Source organism: Pseudorasbora parva, chromosome 8 (genome assembly GCF_024679245.1).
Source record: "Pseudorasbora parva isolate DD20220531a chromosome 8, ASM2467924v1, whole genome shotgun sequence".
Lineage (NCBI taxonomy): Eukaryota > Metazoa > Chordata > Actinopteri > Cypriniformes > Gobionidae > Pseudorasbora > Pseudorasbora parva.
In genome coordinates this window covers 3824075-3833413 of record NC_090179.1, presented here as the reverse complement: position 1 = coordinate 3833413, position 9339 = coordinate 3824075, and the positions used below count along the sequence as shown (strand labels likewise).

Here is a 9339-nt window from a genome sequence, read left to right as displayed (position 1 = left end):
CGAAGAGGAAAGGTAGGCTTCTGAAATACTTCATGTCCGAAAAGGTTTAAGCATATGCTTGTCCAACACAAAGATATCTGAGCAAAAGTTTTTATGGATGACTCTGGTGGGACTCGAACCCACAGCCTTTGAATACCTCCATTCACAACCTAGAAGTCCAATGCGCTATCCATTGCGCCACAGAGCCACAACAACACACTTTCCAAGGCACTATGCCTTGTCCAGCACTTCTTAGCTTTCCAGTTCTTCCTTGCTGATACACACTGTTCAGCATGTAAAGACTTTCAAATGTGAAAAGTTTAAAAGTGCTCCCACATATCCTGTGGCATAGGCACTGCTGGGATTTGAACCCAGGATCTCCTGTTTACAAGACAGGCGCTTTGACCAACTAAGCCACAGCGCCAGCTGTCACACAAAGAATTTTGTTGGTATATAAAGCCTTAAAGAGGTAGCACATCTTGAAAACAGCTGATAACCTCATGAAAGTTTTCCATTTGAGCCTTTATTCACAACCTAGAAGTCCAGAAGGTGTGTCCTGTAGAGACTTTTACATCTGAAAAGTTTGGATGAATACTAGTAGAAGGCACACATTTTAGGCACTGCTGGGATTCGAACCCAGGATCTCCTGTTTACTAGACAGGCGCTTTAACCAACTAAGCCACAGCGCCAGGTACGTACTTTGGTTTGATACTTTTGAATTCAAAGTCTAAAAGAGGTAGCATGTCAGGAAAAGAGCTGATTAAGTCATGATTAGGTTCCTTTGAAGTTAGAGGATTATTTCCAAAAGCTGAAAAGTGTGCAGGCTTCTATTGAGGAATAAGGGAATGTCTCAAATCATTTCATTTTGGTTAAAATCTCTCAATACTCGTGTCTTAAATGTGTTGTGAACCTCCATTTACAATAAATCTAAACTCTGTTTAAGCTAGCAGAAATGGAAAGCATTTCTTGCTAGGTAGGTGGCCATCAATTGGCAGTAGCAGTTTTTGGCCTAAACCAGTGTTTTTCAAACCATTCTTGTTATATTCCTTTTTTAAAAATGGGGACTTGACGTGAGCTAATTAGTAGAGTATTCTGTAATCTGAGCTGGGTGTGTCCAACAGGGGAAATAAGACGAAGAGGAAAGTTAGGCTTCTGAAATACTTCATGTCCGAAAAGGTTTAAGCATATGCTTGTCCAACACAAAGATATCTGAGCAAAAGTTTTTATGGATGACTCTGGTGGGACTCGAACCCACAGCCTTTGAATACCTCCATTCACAATTTAGAAGTCCAATGCGCTATCCATTGCGCCACAGAGCCACAACAACACACTTTCCAAGGCACTATGCCTTGTCCAGCACTTCTTAGCTTTCCAGTTCTTCCTTGCTGATACACACTGTTCAGCATGTAAAGACTTTCAAATGTGAAAAGTTTAAAAGTGCTCCCACATATCCTGTGGCATAGGCACTGCTGGGATTTGAACCCAGGATCTCCTGTTTACAAGACAGGCGCTTTGACCAACTAAGCCACAGCGCCAGCTGTCACACAAAGCATTTTGTTGGTATATAAAGCCTTAAAGAGGTAGCACATCTTGAAAACAGCTGATAACCTCATGAAAGTTTTCCCTTTGAGCCTTTATTCACAACCTAGAAGTCCAGAAGGTGTGTCCTGTAGAGACTTTTACATCTGAAAAGTTTGGATGAATACTAGTAGAAGGCACACATTTTAGGCACTGCTGGGATTCGAACCCAGGATCTCCTGTTTACTAGACAGGCGCTTTAACCAACTAAGCCACAGCGCCAGGTACTTACTTTGGTTTGATACTTTTGTATTCAAAGTCTAAAAGAGGTAGCATGTCAGGAAAAGAGCTGATTAAGTCATGATTAGGTTCCTTTGAAGTTAGAGGATTATTTCCAAAAGCTGAAAAGTGTGCAGGCTTCTATTGAGGAATAAGGGAATGTCTCAAATCATTTCATTTTGGTTAAAATCTCTCAATACTCGTGTCTTAAATGTGTTGTGAACCTCCATTTACAATAAATCTAAACTCTGTTTAAGCTAGCAGAAATGGAAAGCATTTCTTGCTAGGTAGGTGGCCATCAATTGGCAGTAGCAGTTTTTGGCCTAAACCAGTGTTTTTCAAACCATTCTTGTTATATTCCTTTTTTAAAAATGGGGACTTGACGTGAGCTAATTAGTAGAGTATTCTGTAATCTGAGCTGGGTGTGTCCAACAGGGGAAATAAGATGAAGAGGAAAGGTAGGCTTCTGAAATACTTCATGTCCGAAAAGGTTTAAGCATATGCTTGTCCAACACAAAGATATCTGAGCAAAAGTTTTTATGGATGACTCTGGTGGGACTCGAACCCACAGCCTTTGAATACCTCCATTCACAACCTAGAAGTCCAATGCCCTATCCATTGCGCCACAGAGCCACAACAACACACTTTCCAAGGCACTATGCCTTGTCCAGCACTTCTTAGCTTTCCAGTTCTTCCTTGCTGATACACACTGTTCAGCATGTAAAGACTTTCAAATGTGAAAAGTTTAAAAGTGCTCCCACATATCCTGTGGCATAGGCACTGCTGGGATTTGAACCCAGGATCTCCTGTTTACAAGACAGGCGCTTTGACCAACTAAGCCACAGCGCCAGCTGTCACCCAAAGCATTTTGTTGGTATATAAAGCCTTAAAGAGGTAGCACATCTTGAAAACAGCTGATAACCTCATGAAAGTTTTCCCTTTGAGCCTTTATTCACAACCTAGAAGTCCAGAAGGTGTGTCCTGTAGAGACTTTTACATCTGAAAAGTTTGGATGAATACTAGTAGAAGGCACACATTTTAGGCACTGCTGGGATTCGAACCCAGGATCTCCTGTTTACTAGACAGGCGCTTTAACCAACTAAGCCACAGCGCCAGGTACGTGCTTTGGTTTGATACTTTTGTATTCAAAGTCTAAAAGAGGTAGCATGTCAGGAAAAGAGCTGATTAAGTCATGATTAGGTTCCTTTGAAGTTAGAGGATTATTTCCAAAAGCTGAAAAGTGTGCAGGCTTCTATTGAGGAATAAGGGAATGTCTCAAATCATTTCATTTTGGTTAAAATCTCTCAATACTCGTGTCTTAAATGTGTTGTGAACCTCCATTTACAATAAATCTAAACTCTGTTTAAGCTAGCAGAAATGGAAAGCATTTCTTGCTAGGTAGGTGGCCATCAATTGGCAGTAGCAGTTTTTGGCCTAAACCAGTGTTTTTCAAACCATTCTTGTTATATTCCTTTTTTAAAAATGGGGACTTGACGTGAGCTAATTAGTAGAGTATTCTGTAATCTGAGCTGGGTGTGTCCAACAGGGGAAATAAGACGAAGAGGAAAGTTAGGCTTCTGAAATACTTCATGTCCGAAAAGGTTTAAGCATATGCTTGTCCAACACAAAGATATCTGAGCAAAAGTTTTTATGGATGACTCTGGTGGGACTCGAACCCACAGCCTTTGAATACCTCCATTCACAACCTAGAAGTCCAATGCGCTATCCATTGCGCCACAGAGCCACAACAACACACTTTCCAAGGCACTATGCCTTGTCCAGCACTTCTTAGCTTTCCAGTTCTTCCTTGCTGATACACACTGTTCAGCATGTAAAGACTTTCAAATGTGAAAAGTTTAAAAGTGCTCCCACATATCCCGTGGCATAGGCACTGCTGGGATTTGAACCCAGGATCTCCTGTTTACAAGACAGGCGCTTTGACCAACTAAGCCACAGCGCCAGCTGTCACACAAAGCATTTTGTTGGTATATAAAGCCTTAAAGAGGTAGCACATCTTGAAAACAGCTGATAACCTCATGAAAGTTTTCCCTTTGAGCCTTTATTCACAACCTAGAAGTCCAGAAGGTGTGTCCTGTAGAGACTTTTACATCTGAAAAGTTTGGATGAATACTAGTAGAAGGCACACATTTTAGGCACTGCTGGGATTCGAACCCAGGATCTCCTGTTTACTAGACAGGCGCTTTAACCAACTAAGCCACAGCGCCAGGTACTTACTTTGGTTTGATACTTTTGTATTCAAAGTCTAAAAGAGGTAGCATGTCAGGAAAAGAGCTGATTAAGTCATGATTAGGTTCCTTTGAAGTTAGAGGATTATTTCCAAAAGCTGAAAAGTGTGCAGGCTTCTATTGAGGAATAAGGGAATGTCTCAAATCATTTCATTTTGGTTAAAATCTCTCAATACTCGTGTCTTAAATGTGTTGTGAACCTCCATTTACAATAAATCTAAACTCTGTTTAAGCTAGCAGAAATGGAAAGCATTTCTTGCTAGGTAGGTGGCCATCAATTGGCAGTAGCAGTTTTTGGCCTAAACCAGTGTTTTTCAAACCATTCTTGTTATATTCCTTTTTTAAAAATGGGGACTTGACGTGAGCTAATTAGTAGAGTATTCTGTAATCTGAGCTGGGTGTGTCCAACAGGGGAAATAAGACGAAGAGGAAAGGTAGGCTTCTGAAATACTTCATGTCCGAAAGGGTTTAATCATATGCTTGTCCAACACAAAGATATCTGAGCAAAAGTTTTTATGGATGACTCTGGTGGGACTCGAACCCACAGCCTTTGAATACCTCCATTCACAACCTAGAAGTCCAATGCGCTATCCATTGCGCCACAGAGCCACAACAACACACTTTCCAAGGCACTATGCCTTGTCCAGCACTTCTTAGCTTTCCAGTTCTTCCTTGCTGATACACACTGTTCAGCATGTAAAGACTTTCAAATGTGAAAAGTTTAAAAGTGCTCCCACAAATCCTGTGGCATAGGCACTGCTGGGATTTGAACCCAGGATCTCCTGTTTACAAGACAGGCGCTTTGACCAACTAAGCCACAGCACCAGCTGTAATGCAAAGCATTTTGTTGGTATATAAAGCCTTAAAGAGGTAGCACATCTTGAAAACAGCTGATTACCTCATGAAAGTTTTCCCTTTGAGCCTTTATTCACAACCTAGAAGTCCAGAAGGTGTGTCCTGTAGAGACTTTTACATCTGAAAAGTTTGGATGAATACTAGTAGAAGCCACACATTTTAGGCACTGCTGGGATTCGAACCCAGGATCTCCTGTTTACTAGACAGGCGCTTTAACCAACTAAGCCACAGCGCCAGGTACTTACTTTGGTTTGATACTTTTGTATTCAAAGTCTAAAAGAGGTAGCATGTCAGGAAAAGAGCTGATTAAGTCATGGTTAGGTTCCTTTGAAGTTAGAGGATTATTTTCAAAAGCTGAAAAGTGTGCAGGCTTCTATTGAGGAATAAGGGAATGTCTCAAATCATTTCATTTTGGTTAAAATCTCTCAATACTTGTGTCTTAAATGTGTTGTGAACCTCCATTTACAATAAATCTAAACTCTGTTTAAGCTAGCAGAAATGGAAAGCATTTCTTGCTAGGTAGGTGGCCATCAATTGGCAGTAGCAGTTTTTGGCCTAAACCAGTGTTTTTCAAACCATTCTTGTTATATTCCTTTTTTAAAAATGGGGACTTGACGTGAGCTAATTAGTAGAGTATTCTGTAATCTGAGCTGGGTGTGTCCAACAGGGGAAATAAGACGAAGAGGAAAGTTAGGCTTCTGAAATACTTCATGTCCGAAAAGGTTTAAGCATATGCTTGTCCAACACAAAGATATCTGAGCAAAAGTTTTTATGGATGACTCTGGTGGGACTCGAACCCAGAGCCTTTGAATACCTCCATTCACAATTTAGAAGTCCAATGCGCTATCCATTGCGCCACAGAGCCACAACAACACACTTTCCAAGGCACTATGCCTTGTCCAGCACTTCTTAGCTTTCCAGTTCTTCCTTGCTGATACACACTGTTCAGCATGTAAAGTTTTTCAAATGTGAAAAGTTTAAAAGTGCTCCCACATATCCTGTGGCATAGGCACTGCTGGGATTTGAACCCAGGATCTCCTGTTTACAAGACAGGCGCTTTGACCAACTAAGCCACAGCGCCAGCTGTCACACAAAGCATTTTGTTGGTATATAAAGCCTTAAAGAGGTAGCACATCTTGAAAACAGCTGATAACCTCATGAAAGTTTTCCCTTTGAGCCTTTATTCACAACCTAGAAGTCCAGAAGGTGTGTCCTGTAGAGACTTTTACATCTGAAAAGTTTGGATGAATACTAGTAGAAGCCACACATTTTAGGCACTGCTGGGATTCGAACCCAGGATCTCCTGTTTACTAGACAGGCGCTTTAACCAACTAAGCCACAGCGCCAGGTACTTACTTTGGTTTGATACTTTTGTATTCAAAGTCTAAAAGAGGTAGCATGTCAGGAAAAGAGCTGATTAAGTCATGATTAGGTTCCTTTGAAGTTAGAGGATTATTTCCAAAAGCTGAAAAGTGTGCAGGCTTCTATTGAGGAATAAGGGAATGTCTCAAATCATTTCATTTTGGTTAAAATCTCTCAATACTCGTGTCTTAAATGTGTTGTGAACCTCCATTTACAATAAATCTAAACTCTGTTTAAGCTAGCAGAAATGGAAAGCATTTCTTGCTAGGTAGGTGGCCATCAATTGGCAGTAGCAGTTTTTGGCCTAAACCAGTGTTTTTCAAACCATTCTTGTTATATTCCTTTTTTAAAAATGGGGACTTGACGTGAGCTAATTAGTAGAGTATTCTGTAATCTGAGCTGGGTGTGTCCAACAGGGGAAATAAGACGAAGAGGAAAGGTAGGCTTCTGAAATACTTCATGTCCGAAAAGGTTTAAGCATATGCTTGTCCAACACAAAGATATCTGAGCAAAAGTTTTTATGGATGACTCTGGTGGGACTCGAACCCACAGCCTTTGAATACCTCCATTCACAACCTAGAAGTCCAATGCGCTATCCATTGCGCCACAGAGCCACAACAACACACTTTCCAAGGCACTATGCCTTGTCCAGCACTTCTTAGCTTTCCAGTTCTTCCTTGCTGATACACACTGTTCAGCATGTAAAGACTTTCAAATGTGAAAAGTTTAAAAGTGCTCCCACATATCCTGTGGCATAGGCACTGCTGGGATTTGAACCCAGGATCTCCTGTTTACAAGACAGGCGCTTTGACCAACTAAGCCACAGCGCCAGCTGTCACCCAAAGCATTTTGTTGGTATATAAAGCCTTAAAGAGGTAGCACATCTTGAAAACAGCTGATAACCTCATGAAAGTTTTCCCTTTGAGCCTTTATTCACAACCTAGAAGTCCAGAAGGTGTGTCCTGTAGAGACTTTTACATCTGAAAAGTTTGGATGAATACTAGTAGAAGGCACACATTTTAGGCACTGCTGGGATTCGAACCCAGGATCTCCTGTTTACTAGACAGGCGCTTTAACCAACTAAGCCACAGCGCCAGGTACGTGCTTTGGTTTGATACTTTTGTATTCAAAGTCTAAAAGAGGTAGCATGTCAGGAAAAGAGCTGATTAAGTCATGATTAGGTTCCTTTGAAGTTAGAGGATTATTTCCAAAAGCTGAAAAGTGTGCAGGCTTCTATTGAGGAATAAGGGAATGTCTCAAATCATTTCATTTTGGTTAAAATCTCTCAATACTCGTGTCTTAAATGTGTTGTGAACCTCTATTTACAATAAATCTAAACTCTGTTTAAGCTAGCAGAAATGGAAAGCATTTCTTGCTAGGTAGGTGGCCATCAATTGGCAGTAGCAGTTTTTGGCCTAAACCAGTGTTTTTCAAACCATTCTTGTTATATTCCTTTTTTAAAAATGGGGACTTGACGTGAGCTAATTAGTAGAGTATTCTGTAATCTGAGCTGGGTGTGTCCAACAGGGGAAATAAGACGAAGAGGAAAGGTAGGCTTCTGAAATACTTCATGTCCGAAAAGGTTTAAGCATATGCTTGTCCAACACAAAGATATCTGAGCAAAAGTTTTTATGGATGACTCTGGTGGGACTCGAACCCACAGCCTTTGAATACCTCCATTCACAACCTAGAAGTCCAATGCGCTATCCATTGCGCCACAGAGCCACAACAACACACTTTCCAAGGCACTATGCCTTGTCCAGCACTTCTTAGCTTTCCAGTTCTTCCTTGCTGATACACACTGTTCAGCATGTAAAGACTTTCAAATGTGAAAAGTTTAAAAGTGCTCCCACATATCCTGTGGCATAGGCACTGCTGGGATTTGAACCCAGGATCTCCTGTTTACAAGACAGGCGCTTTGACCAACTAAGCCACAGCGCCAGCTGTCACACAAAGCATTTGAGCCTTTATTCACAACCTAGAAGTCCAGAAGGTGTGTCCTGTAGAGACTTTTACATCTGAAAAGTTTGGATGAATACTAGTAGAAGGCACACATTTTAGGCACTGCTGGGATTCGAACCCAGGATCTCCTGTTTACTAGACAGGCGCTTTAACCAACTAAGCCACAGCGCCAGGTACGTACTTTGGTTTGATACTTTTGAATTCAAAGTCTAAAAGAGGTAGCATGTCAGGAAAAGAGCTGATTAAGTCATGATTAGGTTCCTTTGAAGTTAGAGGATTATTTCCAAAAGCTGAAAAGTGTGCAGGCTTCTATTGAGGAATAAGGGAATGTCTCAAATCATTTCATTTTGGTTAAAATCTCTCAATACTCGTGTCTTAAATGTGTTGTGAACCTCCATTTACAATAAATCTAAACTCTGTTTAAGCTAGCAGAAATGGAAAGCATTTCTTGCTAGGTAGGTGGCCATCAATTGGCAGTAGCAGTTTTTGGCCTAAACCAGTGTTTTTCAAACCATTCTTGTTATATTCCTTTTTTAAAAATGGGGACTTGACGTGAGCTAATTAGTAGAGTATTCTGTAATCTGAGCTGGGTGTGTCCAACAGGGGAAATAAGACGAAGAGGAAAGTTAGGCTTCTGAAATACTTCATGTCCGAAAAGGTTTAAGCATATGCTTGTCCAACACAAAGATATCTGAGCAAAAGTTTTTATGGATGACTCTGGTGGGACTCGAACCCACAGCCTTTGAATACCTCCATTCACAACCTAGAAGTCCAATGCGCTATCCATTGCGCCACAGAGCCACAACAACACACTTTCCAAGGCACTATGCCTTGTCCAGCACTTCTTAACTTTCCAGTTCTTCCTTGCTGATACACACTGTTCAGCATGTAAAGACTTTCAAATGTGAAAAGTTTAAAAGTGCTCCCACATATCCCGTGGCATAGGCACTGCTGGGATTTGAACCCAGGATCTCCTGTTTACAAGACAGGCGCTTTGACCAACTAAGCCACAGCGCCAGCTGTCACACAAAGCATTTTGTTGGTATATAAAGCCTTAAAGAGGTAGCACATCTTGAAAACAGCTGATAACCTCATGAAAGTTTTCCCTTTGAGCCTTTATTCACAACCTAGAAGTCCA

The 9339-nt window shown here is 41.1% G+C and overlaps 26 non-coding genes across 26 annotated transcripts; all 26 read right to left on the bottom strand.

The window, feature by feature from the left end:
* Nucleotides 1-98: 98 nt before the first annotated feature.
* Nucleotides 99-187, bottom strand: trnar-ucu (transfer RNA arginine (anticodon UCU)). Its single transcript is given in 2 exon segments — nucleotides 99-134; nucleotides 151-187. It is a non-coding gene; the product is annotated as a tRNA-Arg (tRNA).
* A 142-nt stretch (nucleotides 188-329) lies between these two features.
* trnat-ugu (transfer RNA threonine (anticodon UGU)) lies at nucleotides 330-403 on the bottom strand. Its single transcript has one exon. It is a non-coding gene; the product is annotated as a tRNA-Thr (tRNA).
* A 191-nt stretch (nucleotides 404-594) lies between these two features.
* On the bottom strand, nucleotides 595-668 carry trnat-agu (transfer RNA threonine (anticodon AGU)). The gene has a single exon. It is a non-coding gene; the product is annotated as a tRNA-Thr (tRNA).
* A 541-nt stretch (nucleotides 669-1209) lies between these two features.
* On the bottom strand, nucleotides 1210-1298 carry trnar-ucu (transfer RNA arginine (anticodon UCU)). The gene is given in 2 exon segments: nucleotides 1210-1245; nucleotides 1262-1298. It is a non-coding gene; the product is annotated as a tRNA-Arg (tRNA).
* A 142-nt stretch (nucleotides 1299-1440) lies between these two features.
* Nucleotides 1441-1514, bottom strand: trnat-ugu (transfer RNA threonine (anticodon UGU)). Its single transcript has one exon. It is a non-coding gene; the product is annotated as a tRNA-Thr (tRNA).
* A 191-nt stretch (nucleotides 1515-1705) lies between these two features.
* trnat-agu (transfer RNA threonine (anticodon AGU)) lies at nucleotides 1706-1779 on the bottom strand. Its single transcript has one exon. It is a non-coding gene; the product is annotated as a tRNA-Thr (tRNA).
* A 541-nt stretch (nucleotides 1780-2320) lies between these two features.
* trnar-ucu (transfer RNA arginine (anticodon UCU)) lies at nucleotides 2321-2409 on the bottom strand. The gene is given in 2 exon segments: nucleotides 2321-2356; nucleotides 2373-2409. It is a non-coding gene; the product is annotated as a tRNA-Arg (tRNA).
* A 142-nt stretch (nucleotides 2410-2551) lies between these two features.
* Nucleotides 2552-2625, bottom strand: trnat-ugu (transfer RNA threonine (anticodon UGU)). The gene has a single exon. It is a non-coding gene; the product is annotated as a tRNA-Thr (tRNA).
* Nucleotides 2626-2816: 191 nt separating this feature from the next.
* trnat-agu (transfer RNA threonine (anticodon AGU)) lies at nucleotides 2817-2890 on the bottom strand. The gene has a single exon. It is a non-coding gene; the product is annotated as a tRNA-Thr (tRNA).
* Nucleotides 2891-3431: 541 nt separating this feature from the next.
* On the bottom strand, nucleotides 3432-3520 carry trnar-ucu (transfer RNA arginine (anticodon UCU)). The gene is given in 2 exon segments: nucleotides 3432-3467; nucleotides 3484-3520. It is a non-coding gene; the product is annotated as a tRNA-Arg (tRNA).
* A 142-nt stretch (nucleotides 3521-3662) lies between these two features.
* Nucleotides 3663-3736, bottom strand: trnat-ugu (transfer RNA threonine (anticodon UGU)). Its single transcript has one exon. It is a non-coding gene; the product is annotated as a tRNA-Thr (tRNA).
* Nucleotides 3737-3927: 191 nt separating this feature from the next.
* trnat-agu (transfer RNA threonine (anticodon AGU)) lies at nucleotides 3928-4001 on the bottom strand. Its single transcript has one exon. It is a non-coding gene; the product is annotated as a tRNA-Thr (tRNA).
* A 541-nt stretch (nucleotides 4002-4542) lies between these two features.
* Nucleotides 4543-4631, bottom strand: trnar-ucu (transfer RNA arginine (anticodon UCU)). Its single transcript is given in 2 exon segments — nucleotides 4543-4578; nucleotides 4595-4631. It is a non-coding gene; the product is annotated as a tRNA-Arg (tRNA).
* A 142-nt stretch (nucleotides 4632-4773) lies between these two features.
* Nucleotides 4774-4847, bottom strand: trnat-ugu (transfer RNA threonine (anticodon UGU)). The gene has a single exon. It is a non-coding gene; the product is annotated as a tRNA-Thr (tRNA).
* Nucleotides 4848-5038: 191 nt separating this feature from the next.
* trnat-agu (transfer RNA threonine (anticodon AGU)) lies at nucleotides 5039-5112 on the bottom strand. Its single transcript has one exon. It is a non-coding gene; the product is annotated as a tRNA-Thr (tRNA).
* Nucleotides 5113-5653: 541 nt separating this feature from the next.
* On the bottom strand, nucleotides 5654-5742 carry trnar-ucu (transfer RNA arginine (anticodon UCU)). The gene is given in 2 exon segments: nucleotides 5654-5689; nucleotides 5706-5742. It is a non-coding gene; the product is annotated as a tRNA-Arg (tRNA).
* Nucleotides 5743-5884: 142 nt separating this feature from the next.
* Nucleotides 5885-5958, bottom strand: trnat-ugu (transfer RNA threonine (anticodon UGU)). Its single transcript has one exon. It is a non-coding gene; the product is annotated as a tRNA-Thr (tRNA).
* Nucleotides 5959-6149: 191 nt separating this feature from the next.
* trnat-agu (transfer RNA threonine (anticodon AGU)) lies at nucleotides 6150-6223 on the bottom strand. The gene has a single exon. It is a non-coding gene; the product is annotated as a tRNA-Thr (tRNA).
* A 541-nt stretch (nucleotides 6224-6764) lies between these two features.
* trnar-ucu (transfer RNA arginine (anticodon UCU)) lies at nucleotides 6765-6853 on the bottom strand. The gene is given in 2 exon segments: nucleotides 6765-6800; nucleotides 6817-6853. It is a non-coding gene; the product is annotated as a tRNA-Arg (tRNA).
* A 142-nt stretch (nucleotides 6854-6995) lies between these two features.
* trnat-ugu (transfer RNA threonine (anticodon UGU)) lies at nucleotides 6996-7069 on the bottom strand. The gene has a single exon. It is a non-coding gene; the product is annotated as a tRNA-Thr (tRNA).
* A 191-nt stretch (nucleotides 7070-7260) lies between these two features.
* On the bottom strand, nucleotides 7261-7334 carry trnat-agu (transfer RNA threonine (anticodon AGU)). Its single transcript has one exon. It is a non-coding gene; the product is annotated as a tRNA-Thr (tRNA).
* A 541-nt stretch (nucleotides 7335-7875) lies between these two features.
* trnar-ucu (transfer RNA arginine (anticodon UCU)) lies at nucleotides 7876-7964 on the bottom strand. Its single transcript is given in 2 exon segments — nucleotides 7876-7911; nucleotides 7928-7964. It is a non-coding gene; the product is annotated as a tRNA-Arg (tRNA).
* Nucleotides 7965-8106: 142 nt separating this feature from the next.
* Nucleotides 8107-8180, bottom strand: trnat-ugu (transfer RNA threonine (anticodon UGU)). Its single transcript has one exon. It is a non-coding gene; the product is annotated as a tRNA-Thr (tRNA).
* Nucleotides 8181-8298: 118 nt separating this feature from the next.
* trnat-agu (transfer RNA threonine (anticodon AGU)) lies at nucleotides 8299-8372 on the bottom strand. The gene has a single exon. It is a non-coding gene; the product is annotated as a tRNA-Thr (tRNA).
* A 541-nt stretch (nucleotides 8373-8913) lies between these two features.
* Nucleotides 8914-9002, bottom strand: trnar-ucu (transfer RNA arginine (anticodon UCU)). Its single transcript is given in 2 exon segments — nucleotides 8914-8949; nucleotides 8966-9002. It is a non-coding gene; the product is annotated as a tRNA-Arg (tRNA).
* Nucleotides 9003-9144: 142 nt separating this feature from the next.
* On the bottom strand, nucleotides 9145-9218 carry trnat-ugu (transfer RNA threonine (anticodon UGU)). Its single transcript has one exon. It is a non-coding gene; the product is annotated as a tRNA-Thr (tRNA).
* Between the last annotated feature and the right edge of the window lie 121 nt (nucleotides 9219-9339).